The sequence below is a fragment of the Octopus sinensis genome, linkage group LG18 (assembly GCF_006345805.1).
Source record: "Octopus sinensis linkage group LG18, ASM634580v1, whole genome shotgun sequence".
NCBI classification, from domain to species: domain Eukaryota; kingdom Metazoa; phylum Mollusca; class Cephalopoda; order Octopoda; family Octopodidae; genus Octopus; species Octopus sinensis.
Window position 1 is genome coordinate 36,348,160 of NC_043014.1, and position 15,529 is coordinate 36,363,688.

The following is a 15,529-nucleotide window of genomic DNA, read 5'->3' on the forward strand; positions in this document are numbered from 1 at the left end:
AAGAAGATGAGTCAACATTTTTCAAAAGACTGATTACACAGGATGAAACCTGGGTCAATCATGATGATCCAGAGACCAAAGCCCAGTCAATGCAGTGGAAGCAACGTGACTCACCTCCTCCAAAGAAGGCAAGGGTGCAGCCCTCCGCTGGCAAGGTCGTGCACAGAGTCTTCTAGGATCAGGGCGGAGTAGTGATGACAGAGTTCCTGGCAAAGGGCACCACAATTACAGGCGCCTATTATGCTTCACTTTTGAGGAATTTAAGAGAAGCTACCAAAATCAAGAGGCGGGGCAAGATCAGGAAAGGCATCCTCCTCCTGCAGGACAACGCTCCGGTCCACAACTCGTGTGTCACCAGATCAGAAGCACAGGCGTGCGGCTATGAACTCCTCCCCCATCCCCCCTACTCTCCTGACCTTGCACCCTCTGATTTTCACCTCTTCCTAGCCATGAAGTTGTTTTTGAAAGGAAAGCGTTTCCCAGATGATGCAGCCTTGATTTCTGAAGTTACGTCGTGATTGGTGGCCCAAGCTGGGGTCTTCTACAAAAACGCTCTCCAGAGCTGCATCAAACGATGGGAAAATGCGTAACTCTGGGTGGTTCCTATGTAGAAAAAGACTAATAACTGTGCCAAGTTTCGTTGCTCTACAGCTATGGGAAGTGGGTTAGGGGCATTACTTATTGAACGCCCCTCTGTGTTTGTCTCCCCATCACCACTTGACAACTGGTGTTGGTGTGTTTACGTCTCCGTAACTTAGGGGGAGTGACAAAAGAGACAGATAGAATAAGTACCAGGCTTAAATTATAAGTAGTGTGGCATCTATTCAATCGATTAAAATCTCAAGACGGTGCCCGAGCATGACTCTAGTCTAATGACTGAAGTAAATACAAGACAAGAGATGAAGATATATATATATATATATATATATATATATATATATATAGAGAGAGAGAGAGAGAGAGAGAGAGAGAGAGAAAGAGATAGATAGATAGATAGATAGATAGATAGATAGATAGTAGATAGAGAGATAGATAGATAGATAGATAGATAGATAGATAGATAGATAGATAGATAGATAGATAGATATTGCTAGCAACAATATTTACACCTATCATAACAATAAAAACTCTGTCTAAGTTTCGGATGTTAACCCCAACAGATTAAAGTTACTATCGAAAAATTCCAAAATTAGAAACACCATTTACCAGTGCAAAATTTCTTCGGGAACCGATGTCTTCTTCTACATTGGAGCAACTTCTTCTAAATTAGCCCAAAGGTTATCCAACCATTATTCAACTTTCAGAGATAAGAGAAAACAACACAGCACGGGACTAAGTAAACTAGTTTGGCGTCTGAAGGACAGCAATACAACTTTCAAACTGGAATGGTCCATATTGTCGGTGTCCTTCCCGTTTGACAAGGGCAGAAAACATTGTGGCGTCTGTAATTCCAAACTTTTTCATATTTTGTTAGCCAAAGTTCCTTTAATAAATACAATCGTAGAGAGGTCCTACAGATGTATGCACTGGCAAAAACACACCTTTCAATCATATGAATAATGATTAATATAGATAGCCCCTTGAATTTTAACTAATAAAACTCTTTTTTTATATATTTCACCCCCATAGTCAAAAAATTCTTTTTATACTTTCAAAGAACTACTACCCACGCCAGTGAGGTATGTGTTACCTTTGTCCCTATACCTCGCTCTCCTCTTTCACTCTCTTTCTCTCTCTCTTTCCCTCTATCTATAGTAAGCACAATCATACACAGAGACACAAATCGTTCACCTCACCACTGTCTCTTTTCTGACACCCACCCATCCAAAAACACAATCACGAACACACACACACACACACACACACACACACACACACACATTAATGCCGTTATATATAGTCACACACACAGACACTCATTCACAAAGAAAATTCCATTCATTTGAACTGCACCTTTCACCTTCTATTCTTATGCCTCTCTTCTCCTACTCGTTTGAACCCTTAACCTTTAGAACATTCTAGAATCTTCTACATCCAACCATTTTGACGTCACTCCTTATAAAGGAATTTTTTAAAGACACTCATTATCACTATGGGCTCCGTGTGAGCTGTCATCTAAAAGTTTTTGGTATCTTGATGTTGACATAAGTTCCTTGCTTTTCCTGATGAGAAAGCGGCATATATACTCCTTATTCCTTCGCAATTAGGAATATGCAGCCTTCCAAACATATGTCGAAAATAAAGGGGAATTGTTAATTCGTCGTTCAACTCCATTCTTTCATATATTTATATTTAAAAAAAACATTCAAATTCACACACGAATGCGAGTAACTTCAAACGTGTCTTCTCTGATGTGAATTGCTACCCAGGTATCGGCTGACGAATTATCCTTAACAAGATAATCATGCAACAATCATATATATATATATATATATATATATATATATATATATACAGAGAGAGAGAGAGAGAGAGAGGAGAGAGATGAGAGGAGAGAGGAGAGGGAGAGAGAGAGAGAGATGAATAGATAGATAGATAGATAGTTAGATATCTTTATTTTTTAGCCACACAGGGCTGCACACAGACGGAACAGATTACAAAGTAGAGGTGTTCCTTATGGGGGAAAAGAAAGAAGTGGAGTAGGTTTTCGATCAAAAGGGATCGTAAAAGGGAAAGAAAGAAAAATAACGATCAATAGGGATCGTGTATCACAGTAATGTCATGATGTAAAGTGTATGGGGGAAAGTAAATAGGGTTTATCCGTGGAAAGAAAAGCCTTCGGAAAATACCCCGGTAACCCTGGTCAATAATGTTAAATGTTAACATTTATAGATAGAGGAAAGGGTAGTACAAATGTCAAAACCATACACTTCAGCCTACAAACTTTTGCTAAAATACATTCAAATATGCTTAAGTTAAATTCTTCATAATAAGGATGGATTTATGGTTTTGACATTTGGACTACCCCTTCCTCTTTCTATAAATAGAAAATTCTTGTTTGTCTCCATTGAACCAAGATAAGAAACCCCCTCCCCACTGATAGATCTAAATAGCAAAGTGAACTCAGTGATAAGAAATCTACCAATGGAGAAGGACATACTACCACCACGTTCTTGATGATGAAATTAACCTCTCTGTCTATATATCTACCCTCTTTGTAATGTTGGCAAATGAAATAAGTATAAATATGTACATTGTCCATTTAATTTAAATAAAACTTCTATATGTGGCTGATGATTGCTCGACATTTAACAACTGACATAATACTTACAATGTTTAATAAAATGAAGTAGCATGAAACGATTGTACTACACTACCTTGGATATCCTTGTTGCTTATTTTGATTATAATCATCTACATTGAGAGAAAGACGGGATGGACGCTTCATTTTTGTGCTTGTGCCGCATTATGTCGTACGCGACTGAGAGGATTTGCATCCCCAACGTAGAATTTTGATGTAATACATGTCCTTGAAGTAGTAATTGTGCGCGGCTGAAGAAGGCCATAGACACACATTATGCATTGTTATAAATCCGTCTAATAAAGGCCCGAAACATATGTACCGCTGAATCCTTGGCATCATGATTTTATTTTGATTAATATATATATAGTAGAAATATATTATAAAAAGAAAATATAAAATACACGTAGAAATGTAAGGGTAAAATATGAAAAATCAACGAAAATGCACATTGCAAATAAAAAAAGGCTATTTATGACAGGTAACGACAAATATATACATTTAGATTGACTGGGGTAGTAATACGAGTCATAAAAGTCATTATTATGAGATGATTATAAGATGATAACAAAGTAAGAGAACAAAACGATCCATGGTTTACCCAAAGCTATCCATCGTTTCAAAAACACCGGCTAATATCATATATATATATCATATATATATATATATATATATAACAGAAGAGGAAGACAGCAGGTGTATTATTTTAACGCTCGGGATGAAAGCAAAATTTTTTATGTCTCGAGCCTATGCTTTTCGACAAAAAGGATTAAGAGGAAAAAAAATGGAGAGAGAATGAAGAAAACTGTGAAAGAATAAATAAAATTGGGTAAGAAAAGGAAGTGCAGAGAAAAATTGTCCAACATGGCGAGATGACCGGAAAATAGAGGTTGAATGAAAGTGAGATAATAATCATAACGATAACGGTAATATGCAAGGAGCTTAGGTGCACAAGCGCATGTGTGTTTGGGAGGACGGTGTCTGTGAATGTGTTTATGAGAATGGATGCTAGTGTGTGAGTGGGTTAGCTGAAAATTATGTTGACTTCTGTGTGTCAGTGTGTACATTATGTGAAGTGACATGCATTCCATGTACTGGTTGGTGTGAGTGTGTGCGTACGGTTGTATCTAATTTTTGTGCTCCCAAGGGGCACGCTACTGATTATGTGAGAAATTTCAATAGTCTAAAGCAGTGCTTTTCAAACTTTTTGCTGGAGCGGAACCCCAAGGAAACATTCCACTGGCTCGAGGAACCCCTGTGCCATAATTTAATAGTCTGATGCACACATATCTGCACAGGAGAATTAAAAATTACTGCCGATTTTAGCAGTTTTGTAACTTTTTGTGGAATCCTTGGAGTGTGTTGGTGGAACCCGAAGTTTCCGCGGAACCCTGGTTGAAAACCACTGGTCTAAAGCCATCCCTGGAACATAAGTAATGTACGTTCGCAGTTTGGAGGAAATCAGTTGAAAAATACTGTCGTTATAAACTTTTACAAACACAGACAGAACGGGATATGTATGTATGTATGTATGTATGTATGTATGTATGTATGTATGTATGTATGTATGTATGTATGTATGTATGTATGTATGTTCGTACGTACGTATGTGTGTGTATGTGTGTGTGTGTGTGTGTTTGTGTGTAAAATTAACCTAGTGTATGTGTTGTGTGGAGAAATGTGCGTTTTGTGTATCCCTCTGTATGTGTGTGTGTGTGTGTGCATATGGACGTGTGTGTGTGTGCATATGGACGTGTGTGTGTGTGCATATGGACGTGTATATATTTGTGAAGCTAACGTGTCTGTGTTCGCGTGTGTCTGTTGTGTTGCACGTGTAGCCGTTCATGTGAGCTTATTCAGGTAGTGTGTGCACGTGTGTATGTGTGTGTGTGTGTGTGTTTATCTGTAATCAAATAGTGTGCACATCTATAGTGTATTTTTGTAGCGAATGTTATCCGTGTCAATGCGTGTTATGCGTGTTTATGCGTGTTGCGTGTGTATCTATATATTCTCTGTGTTCGGATATTATGTGTTTGTGTGGGTGTGAGAGTGTGCATGATGGTGTGTGGTGTGTGTACTGAATTAAACAGTGTGTTGTGTTGTTCGTATTATGGTATTTGTGGCGAGCTGGCAGAAACGTTAACACGCCGGGCGAAATGCGTAGCAGTATTTCATCTGCCGTTACGTTCTGAGTTCAAATTCCGCCGAGGTCGACTTTGCTTCTCATTCTTTCGGGGTCGATAAATTAAGTACCAGTTTTTCACTGGCGTCGATGTAATCGACTTAATACCTATGTCTGTGCTTGTTTGTCCTCTCTCTGTGTGTAGCCCCTTGAGGGCAGTAAAGAAATAGGTATTTGTGGTGACGCTGTTGAAAAGTGTATGTCGGTGTGTAGATAATGTGTGTGTGTGGTGTGTGTGTGTGTGTGTGTGTGTGTGTGTGTGTGTGTGCGTGCGTGTGTGTATACTGTGTCTTTCAAAGATGAAAGCATGTTAACTAAGAGAAGAATATTCAATGTTGTAACAGAAGAAAATATTGTTTCTGAATATTAACTTACAAGCCGAGGTGTAAGAAGACATCAGTAACATCATAACTAACAACATTATTGATCTTGTGCGACAGGTATAAGGCAGGAGGAGAAATGATTGTCGGCTTCCAGAAAGCAGAAATTTTACGAAAAGGTATCTCTTACAAATAGCGTAGTCGAAATGGCCAAACATAACTGAAATAGAGAGAAAAACGCATGTCCAACTTGAAGTGTGAGTGAACTGAAAGTCCCATCTTTCTGTTTCTTTCTTTTTCTCTCTCTATCTTTCTCTTTCTCCCTCTCTCTGTCTGTCTGTTTCTCTCCCTTTCTCTTTTCTGCTTCGAGAGGGCAGGTAAAACGTAGATAGATAGATAGGTAGATAGATAGATAGATAGATAGATAGATAGATAGATAGATAGATAGATAGATAGATAGATAGAGAGATAAATAGATAGATAGATAGAGAGAGAGAGAGAGATAGATAGAGAGATAGATAGATAGGTAGGTAGGTAGATAGATAGATAGATAAATAGATAGATAGATAGATAGATAGATAGAGAGATAGATAGAAAGATAGGTAGGTAGATAGATAGATAGATAGATAGATACATACATAGATAGATAGATAGATAGATAAGATGTAGAGAAATAGATAGATAGATAGATAAATAGATAGATTGATGGATAGATAAATAGGTAGATAAATAGATAGATAGATAAATAGGTAGATACATAAGATATAGACAGATAGATAGTGAGATATAGATAGAGAAATATATAGATATTGAGATAAATAGAGAGAGATGGATAAAGAGATATATATAGAGATACAGATGTCACGGACGCTAGAAAACCGGAAGTAAATATTCTTAAAAACAGAAACTTAAATACACGCACACGTACACAAGCACGCACGCACATGCGCACGCAAAAACACACACTCACACATATACACATACAAAGATGAAAAGAAAGATAGAGAATTTCGAAGTACTGAGAGATTGGGTGAAAGAAGTATTGTGATTAAGAAAAAGACGCCGACTTAGGACGCGGGAGAGGAAAGTGAGGGAAAGTTATAAGGATATGAAAGTAAGAAAGGGAGAGAAGAAGGAAGATTGGCAAGAAGGAGTTACAGTAAAAGATTTAGAAGAACGTCATGGAAAAGTGAGAGGGAGAGAGTGAAAGGGACAAAGATAGAGAGAATGAGCGTAAGAGGAGAGAAAGTGAGAGAGAGAGAAAAAAAAAGAGAAGAACAGTCAAAACATTTTCTTTTTTTTACTACATTTGTTTGGTATTTTTCTAATAGATTTTTCAATATGACGCTACACTGGACACTGGATGACATAGCTGACCTTGCTGACCTAGCTGCTTGAACAGCTTCCTAAGCATTCTTCCGACTCGGTTGATTCATGCCAAAGGGAATCGTCGGGAGTGGTAGGCTTACCAGGATTTCTACCTTATCGAAGCTCCTTCTTTATTGTAAGCTCATCCAGGCGGTTGAGAAAAAAAAGGATTTACTCCACTCCCCGAGCAGTCTGGATTGCTGCTACACATACCACTAGGTAACTTACGGGTGAAGCAGAAGGGATTGGAAGTGAAACGGTACGGGATCTTTTCGGTTTGAACGGCAGTTTTTTAAAAATAATTTCCACGCAACAAAACACTTTTAAACTTCTTATACTGGTAGAATGTCTTTATAAAACCTCTTTTTCTCTTGGTTTTATTGAGACAATTCTATAGTTTGTAGGTTTTTTGTTGTTTTTTCTACTTCAATATCTGCAATTTCAACCAATCAATGACATCTATTGAGGTAAAAACATTCTGTCCCGTATGAATCTGTCCCTCGTTTAAGAAACATTGGGTTTATTTACATTCCTGAAGAAAAAAAAGGTACCCTTCCCCCCACCCAAAACCCTAACCCTAACTAACCCTAAACCTAAAACAGATCGATTCCAGGGTCATAATTATGGGTGACAATTTCATATGACACCGCTAGAAAAAACTGCCGTTCAAACCGCAAAGATCCACGGTACGTTCATCTCTTCGAAATCTGACATTGTGCTTAGCAACAAGCTCACGTTTTCTTCATCAGAATATCTCATAACTCTGCTTAGTTGATTGGCGTTCCCCTCCACTGGATCCTTTGAAAGTTCCCAATTCCTCCTACCATAAATATATTTGGTAAGTGAGCAGGTTTATCTGTCGGATTTATTGTTACATACGTCAATGATGCTGAATCTGGCAACTGCTTTGCCAACAATGAGAGTTATCTCCAGCCTGAGCCGTCAACCAGCATCACCTTACCCACTGACCGTTCGGTCCTGCAAACATAATTTTGAAATTTCTGCCACTCACTCTTGTTGCTTCGTAGAGGTCATTTACCTGCTGATCAACACTGTATTTGGTTGGATATACAAGCATATTAAAGTAGTCGGCAGGTTGGCTACGATATATATATATATATATATATATATATATATATATATATATATATATATATATATATATATATATATATATATATTTAAATAGGTGAATGAATTATCCTGTTTATCGTCAGCATGGAAAATTCGTTGAACCGAAACCAGGGTAGCAAATTCACGTCAGAAACACGGTTGAAGCGACCTATCCAAGGGTAGAAACTCCGGGTTCATGTGCAGAAATTTGAGTGTTGTATATGAATAAATGAAAGAATGGAGTCGAACGAAGATGTTAACAAAATTCCTTTACTCTCGACATATGTTTCGAAGACAACATGGTTTCATTCCAAAAAAATAAAGGGTGAATTATGCAATCTTCTCATCAGGATAGAAAGGGAGCCTCTCTCGACAACAAGACAAACAAAAATTTCGATGACTGCCTACGTGGTAAAAAAAAACGATAATGAGTGATCTTAAAAAAACCTTTAGAAGAATTGACGTCAAAGATAGATAGTAGGAAGAGAAGGGTTAGAGGAATAGTAGGTAGGGAACAAGTGGAGTGGGAAGGGTACGTTGATTGAAAGAATGTTCGAAGGCTTGGGAAAGAATTTCGCTATTGAAGTGGAGTGGACCTTAAGCTAATTGTTCAAACCACAGTGACTATCGTTATCATAATCGTCTTCTAAATGTTTCACGTTCTTGTCCCAGTTTGTATTTTTTTACATTTACATATATATATATATATATATATATATATATATATATATATATATATATATAATATATATATATATATATATATATATATATATATATGTGTATATATATATATATATATATATATATATATATATATATACATATATATATATATATATATATATATATATATATATATATATATATATATATATATATATATATATATATATATATATATATATATATACATATATATATATATATATATAAGGTACCAGAATTTAGTAAGGTATTATCCATATAAATCAAATGGGGCGATTTTAATCACACCATTTGATTTATATGGATAATACCTTCCATCTTATGCGCATAATCAGGTCTCTAATTTTCTCTAATGTTTCTTAGAGTATAGTTCCCTTAATGGAGTGTGTGCGTGTATAGACGTTATCGGGTATGTGCGCATATAGGCGTGTGTGTGCGCGTGCATAATTGTATGTGCGTATATAGACGTGGTTTACTCTTTCTATACTCCCATATGCCTTTTCTCTGTATTGTTACTCTTAACCCTGTTTTTTTTTCTCGGAGTTTTATCATGGCTACAGAATAATTCGCACATATTACATTAAGAGATAAATTTCTCTCTCTCTCTCTCTCTCTCTCTCTCTCTCTCTATATATATATATATATATATATATATATATAAAGTTAATCCAAACAAGAAAGCACAAAAAAAGCACAACAACGCGAGGACGTGGAACAAATATAGTATTTTTGGACGCTCAGGAAAGAAGGAAAGAAGGAGGGTTTAACGTTTCGAGCGGAGCTCTTCATCGGAAACATAGGGAAGGAAAGATCCAGAGATGGGAAGATAGAGCAAAAAAAATCGCCAACGGTACACACACACACACACACACACACACACACACACACACACACACACATATATATGGAACCATTGGAGGAGGTGGCCCGATATCTGATGATGAAAGGTTAGTGTCTTACAAAGAAATAGAGTAGTAGAAATAGGGTATTGCTGTAGAGAAGCTCCATGGCTACCCAGTGAGAGAGAGAGAGTCCAAGAATGAGAGCAGAAATAGGTGTGCTGCTGTAGAGGAGATATATGGCTATCCAGCCAGAGGCAAGAACAAATGAAAGGGAGAGTAGGAAAGAGCAAAAGGGCAAGAGAGAGCGAGCGAGAAAGAGAGAGAGAGAGAGAAGGTGTAGGAAACAACAAAAGTGCAAGACAGAGAGAGAAAGAGAGATAGAGAGAGAGCAGGAGAGAGATGGTGAAGTACCAGTGTATATTTATCCGTAATTCTAAAGTTGCCAATTTTATTGCATTATCTAGTCATAACTGGCATTACTATTAGCATCACAAGTATTTTCACTATTTTTACTACTATCTTCATGATATTAATTTCATTTATTATAATAACTAGAACTAATATTATTGCTGCTCCTACCATCATTAATACGGTAAATGCTGATGCGGAGAGTTGGCACAATCGTTACAACAACGGAACAAATGTTTATCGACATTTCTTATCTTTTACCTTCTGAGTTCAAATATCATCGAGCTCGAACTTGTCTTTCACCGTTTCGGGGTCGATAAAATAATAACCAGTTTAGAACTGGCTTAGATAGAATCGACTATCCCCTTCCACAAGATTTGGCCTTGAACCCATTGTAGAAAGGACTATTACTGTAATTATTAACATTATTACTATTACCACTACTGAGTAGTGGTAATACTTTCCATTCTCTCGCACATTATCTACCAATACATCGACTCCTGGTCTATGTGCAGCCTGTAGAGTCATTCACATTGCAATTATAAATATTAGAAAAGACCTGTTGAGTAAGATTTTATTATTCCATTGGAGGTATATTTTATAATAGGGTAGTTGCGTAAGACACATTAACGATATGTCTATTAAAATGTTTTATGATATCTAATAGATTTACTGAAGAGTTTATCTAATGCAGCGAAGAAAGCGGAAGCAATCAGAGGGAATACATCAAGGTTAAATACTGGATATATCATTTTTTTTCTTACGTAATCCTTTACCGATTTTACTATTCTTGTTTTCCCTACTGTGTGCAGTGTTTTGCTTATACTTTTCACCACTACCTAATGTTTGAATACAGCTGCTAGTTGTAGTTCCGTTACTTAAGTATTTTCGCTCCTTATAATTTCTTAACATCCCTCAATTTCCATCATTCCCCTCTCTTGCTATTACTTATAGTCAAGGTAGCGGGTTCGAATAGTTAGGTTCTCATAGTAGGGCACATGTCCTATATATACATACGTGTTTCACCAATCACGCTTATTGTTAATTATATCCTCATTTATTCCGTCTCCAGACCTACACCTTTGTCTACCAATTGTAGTATTCAAGTGTTCCTGCAAGAAGGGCTGTTAACTGATTCACTACTTTGAATATAACTAATTTTTCTACATATCTCACTCTAGCGAGTGCTACCTTATTATGACCCGCATTCGACGCAGACCAGCTCGATATTATATGCGAAACTATCAATAATAATGATTGTAATTGAACAGGGATGATTTCAGAATTTATCAACATTAAAATTAACGTTTGGATTATGCTAAGCTGCATATAATCCTACATTCAAGCCAGCTACATCTATAAAGTTAGCTGATCTGTAATTTGATCCCATTGGGATTGTTCGACCAAAATTTTCAAAAACTTTACACATTTTCCTATACCATCTTAGTTCCGCTACACTATACCTGTCAACGTAAAACATTGTCATTTCTCTTTATACTTCCCCTAACCTAGGGAAAATAGTTGCTAGTTGCAAAACGATAGAGATTGTATACTTATATGCGAAAAATTGTTTTATTATATCTTTCTAGATTCATGTGTATCAGAGAATATGTATCCATATACACACAAACACACATTAAGATATGTTTTCAATATCAGAAATCAACAAGCACTAACTGCAGAAGGCACACAATATATAGTATGGAGTCAAATATTTATTTCCGGAGAACATGTGAGTTAATTTTCGCTTGGAAGTTTCGAAATAACCTGTAAAAAAGAAAGCATTGCCAATTTAGAAAGAAATTATACGTGTATGTAAGTATGTATGTATGTATGAATGTATGTATGTATGTATGTTTGTATGTATGTTTGTATGTATGTATGTATGTATGTATGTATGTATGTATGTATGTATGTATGTATGTATGTATGTATGTATGTAATTGTGTGAGTGAAAGTGAGAGAGAATGTATGTATGTATGTATGTATGTATGTATGTATGTATGTATGTATGTATGTATGTATGTATGTATGTATGTATGTATGTACGTATGTATGTATTTAACTTCAGCCAGCGCTTCACAACTGGTGTTGCTTGAATACGGATCCATAATTTAGAGGTTTGGTAAAAGTGATGATCGAATAAGTATCAAACTTAAAAATAGGTAGTGACGTCTCTTTGTTCGACAGTTTAAGCTGGTAGCCAAGCGTGGTCGCAGTCCAATGACTGAAACAAGTAAACAAGATTATCTACGCCCGTGAAAAGATGGGATGTTCAGTAATCGAATGCTTTTGCTCGATGAATGTTTATATAAATATTAAAGAAGAATGACCATAACGATGAGTTTAGAATAAAACCAATGCAGTAAGCTGTTATGATGTGGTGTTTTCCATATCTATAATGTGTGGTGCCTCTTGTGACTGTAGCTTTTGTATCTACTATAGTGGACATTTGTCTGGTATCGGATACAGTTTATCTCTTCTATACCCGAGTAGTAATACATCGCTTCGTCTATCGTGCTATTGCTGATAGCTCTGCAAGACAGCGACTTTGAACCGCCTACCATCACTGTTGAGTCGAACTCGACTATAACCCTTAACTGACACTTAACTCCAACAGAGAACTCGTGCAACGATTCTACAACGACTGATAGACGACTACCCGTACTGGTTGACGTCGTCGCACCTTATAGTGGCTCAATCATACCATTTGTCCCGTGGGAGGGGTATACCATTTCCACTACGATATAATCGTAAACTTAATCAATAATATTATATAGAAGAACGGCGGCGAGCTGGCAGAAACGTTAGCACGCCAGGCGAAATGCGTAGCCGTATTTCGTCTGCCGTTACGTTCTGAGTTCAAATTCCGCCGAGGTCGACTTTGCCTTTCATCCTTTCGAGGTCGATAAATTAAGTACCAGTTACGTATAGGGGTCGATGTAATCGACTTAATCCCTTTGTCTGTCCTTGTTTGTCCCCTCTGTGTTTAGCCCCTTATGGGCAGTAAAGAAATATATTATATAGAAGAACAACAAAATTAAAGGAACGAAAATGAAAAATACAATACTAACCACTTTTTGATTCTGCTGGGGCTTGTTTTCCGAAATCCTTAACGAAAATGGCCAATAACAAGCAGTGTGGCTGCAAATTTCAAAATCTTAGTAATAATATTTGCATCATATAATTTATCTGTAATAGAAAGAAAAAAAAAGCACATTTCATTTTTATTTTGGTACAAGACCAAAAACTTTGCTGAAGGTGGACATCGATTACATCAACTCCAGTATTCAATTGGTGCCTATTTCATTGACTCTGAAAGAATGAAAAGTAAAGTCAAATTCGGTGGCATTTTAACTCAGAAAGCCGGACAAAATGCCGCCAAGCATTTTTTACGGCGTGCTCATTAATCTACCAGCTCGCAGCCTCAGAAACAGTAATCAAGGATATTGAAGATTTACATAAACACATGTAAAGAATAAATAATCAGAAGAAAATCAAAACAACAAAGTTCCCAATTAAAATGGAAACACTACCCAAGGGAAACCCAGTAACCTCACAGTAAACAAGTAATCCTTAGTCACCCTGTTACCAGGAATACTGTTGTGTTTCTCTCACCTCCGTACTGCTGTAACTACATGGGCATGCTTAGGTTACGACAATTCACTCGAGCCATTCTTGTTATATTCATCCACAGTGTAACAGTTTTACTGGGAGAAAGGACCTTGCTCTCCACGCTCACTTTCCTTTTAAACATGAAAAGTCAATGAATGTTTGGTCTCTTTCTCATTAATCGCATCATCTTTCACCATAAGCACCTAATAGAGGAAATCAGCCTACCCTTCAAAATCAAAGGAAAGCAAGGAAGCAATCTTCACTTTGGAGTCGACCTACAACCAGATCCGTCCGAGAAGTGATTGCAGCTGGTAGACATAACTCCAGAAATCAACGATGCTCAAGCACTATACTAATACGTGTACAAAATCTTCATCATGCAATGTGCATCAAGGGCAAGAGCAGCTGAGGGGAATATCATGCCGGTACATTTTTTCCGCCGAGGTCGGCTTTGCCTTTCATCCTTTCGGAGGTCGATTAAATAAGTACCTGTTACGCACTGGGGTCAGCATAATCGACTTAAACCGTTTGTCTGTCCTTGTTTGTCCTCTCTGTGTTTAGCCCCTTGTGTGTAGATGGTCTCGGTGCAACGTCCGCCAAGACCAATACCCTGCTGACAGAGGTGTGAACGCCTGATGTCACCCTAGGTGTCAGGTACCCTCCATAGGTCTATGCTTGACCCAAGAATGTCGTGTATATATGTGAGTATGCGCAGTGTCAGTGTATGTGTATGAATGTGTGTGTGTAGGGATGTATGTGTGTGTGAGTGTGTGTAGCGTGTGCATGTATGTATGTGTAGATGTGTATATTAGTGTTTGTTCCCCACCATCACTGGAAAACCAGTGTTGGTTTGTTTCCGTGCCCACAACGTATCAGTTCGGGAATAAATACGACAAAGACTATTAGAAAATGGCCCAGCATGGCCACCATCCAGTAACTGAAAGAAGCAAAAGTTAGAAGATTAAAGATACCTGCATTGTCTCTGATTGCTTGCTGCTCAGTACCTTCAAATAAAAATTAAAAAAACATAAACAAAATAATATATAGAAATATAATATTTAAGTTTTAATCTTAGTTTTTAATGCAGTTTTGTTTTCCAACTTGGAAATAAAATCAAAATGTTTATCATTCAAAATGTGACCGCGTGTGTACCGTTGGCGATTTTTATCCTCCGTCTTCCCTTCTCTGGATCTTTCCTTCGCGCGAATCGTTAAACCCGCCTTCTTCCCTTGCTTCCTGAGCGTCCAATAATACTATATTTGTTCCACGTCCTCGCGTTGTTGTGTTTTCTCATTGTGTTTTCATGTTTGGATTAACTATATATATATATATATATATATATATATATATATATATATATATATATATATATTTAACCAGATCTACAATCGAAAAGTATGATCAAATTTTGATCCTGAACTGAAATTCATTCAATCTTTCTCCTTTTGTTTAATATAAATCTGTTATACCGGTATTGAAATTTTTTCTTTATAGTATGTGTTCTTGTTTATTTCTATGTTGACTTGCCACGCTCTATATTTTTCTACTGCAAGCTCCTCATCTCTGAAATTTGAACTAGTACCTATCGTATGTCAGTCAGACAAACTGAAGCATTCTCGTGAAGTATTCTCTTTATGACAAATTGCTGGAACCAGTCGAAATCTGTTGCTGATCTTAAGATCATTCCTGATAACTTTGACCTATGATCGAAGATTTTCCCTCCGTAACCACC

At 37.0% G+C, this 15,529-nt stretch overlaps 2 long non-coding RNA genes across 2 annotated transcripts in view; both read right to left on the reverse strand.

The window, feature by feature from the left end:
* Window positions 1-15,529, reverse strand: part of LOC118766980 — a 165,187-nt gene that overhangs the window by 107,421 nt on the left and 42,237 nt on the right. The window lies entirely within an intron of this gene.
* Window positions 11,890-14,779, reverse strand: LOC118766987. The gene is made up of 3 exons (XR_005002907.1): window positions 14,769-14,779; window positions 13,257-13,374; window positions 11,890-11,949 (listed from the first exon to the last, which is right to left on the reverse strand). It is a non-coding gene; the product is annotated as an uncharacterized LOC118766987 (long non-coding RNA).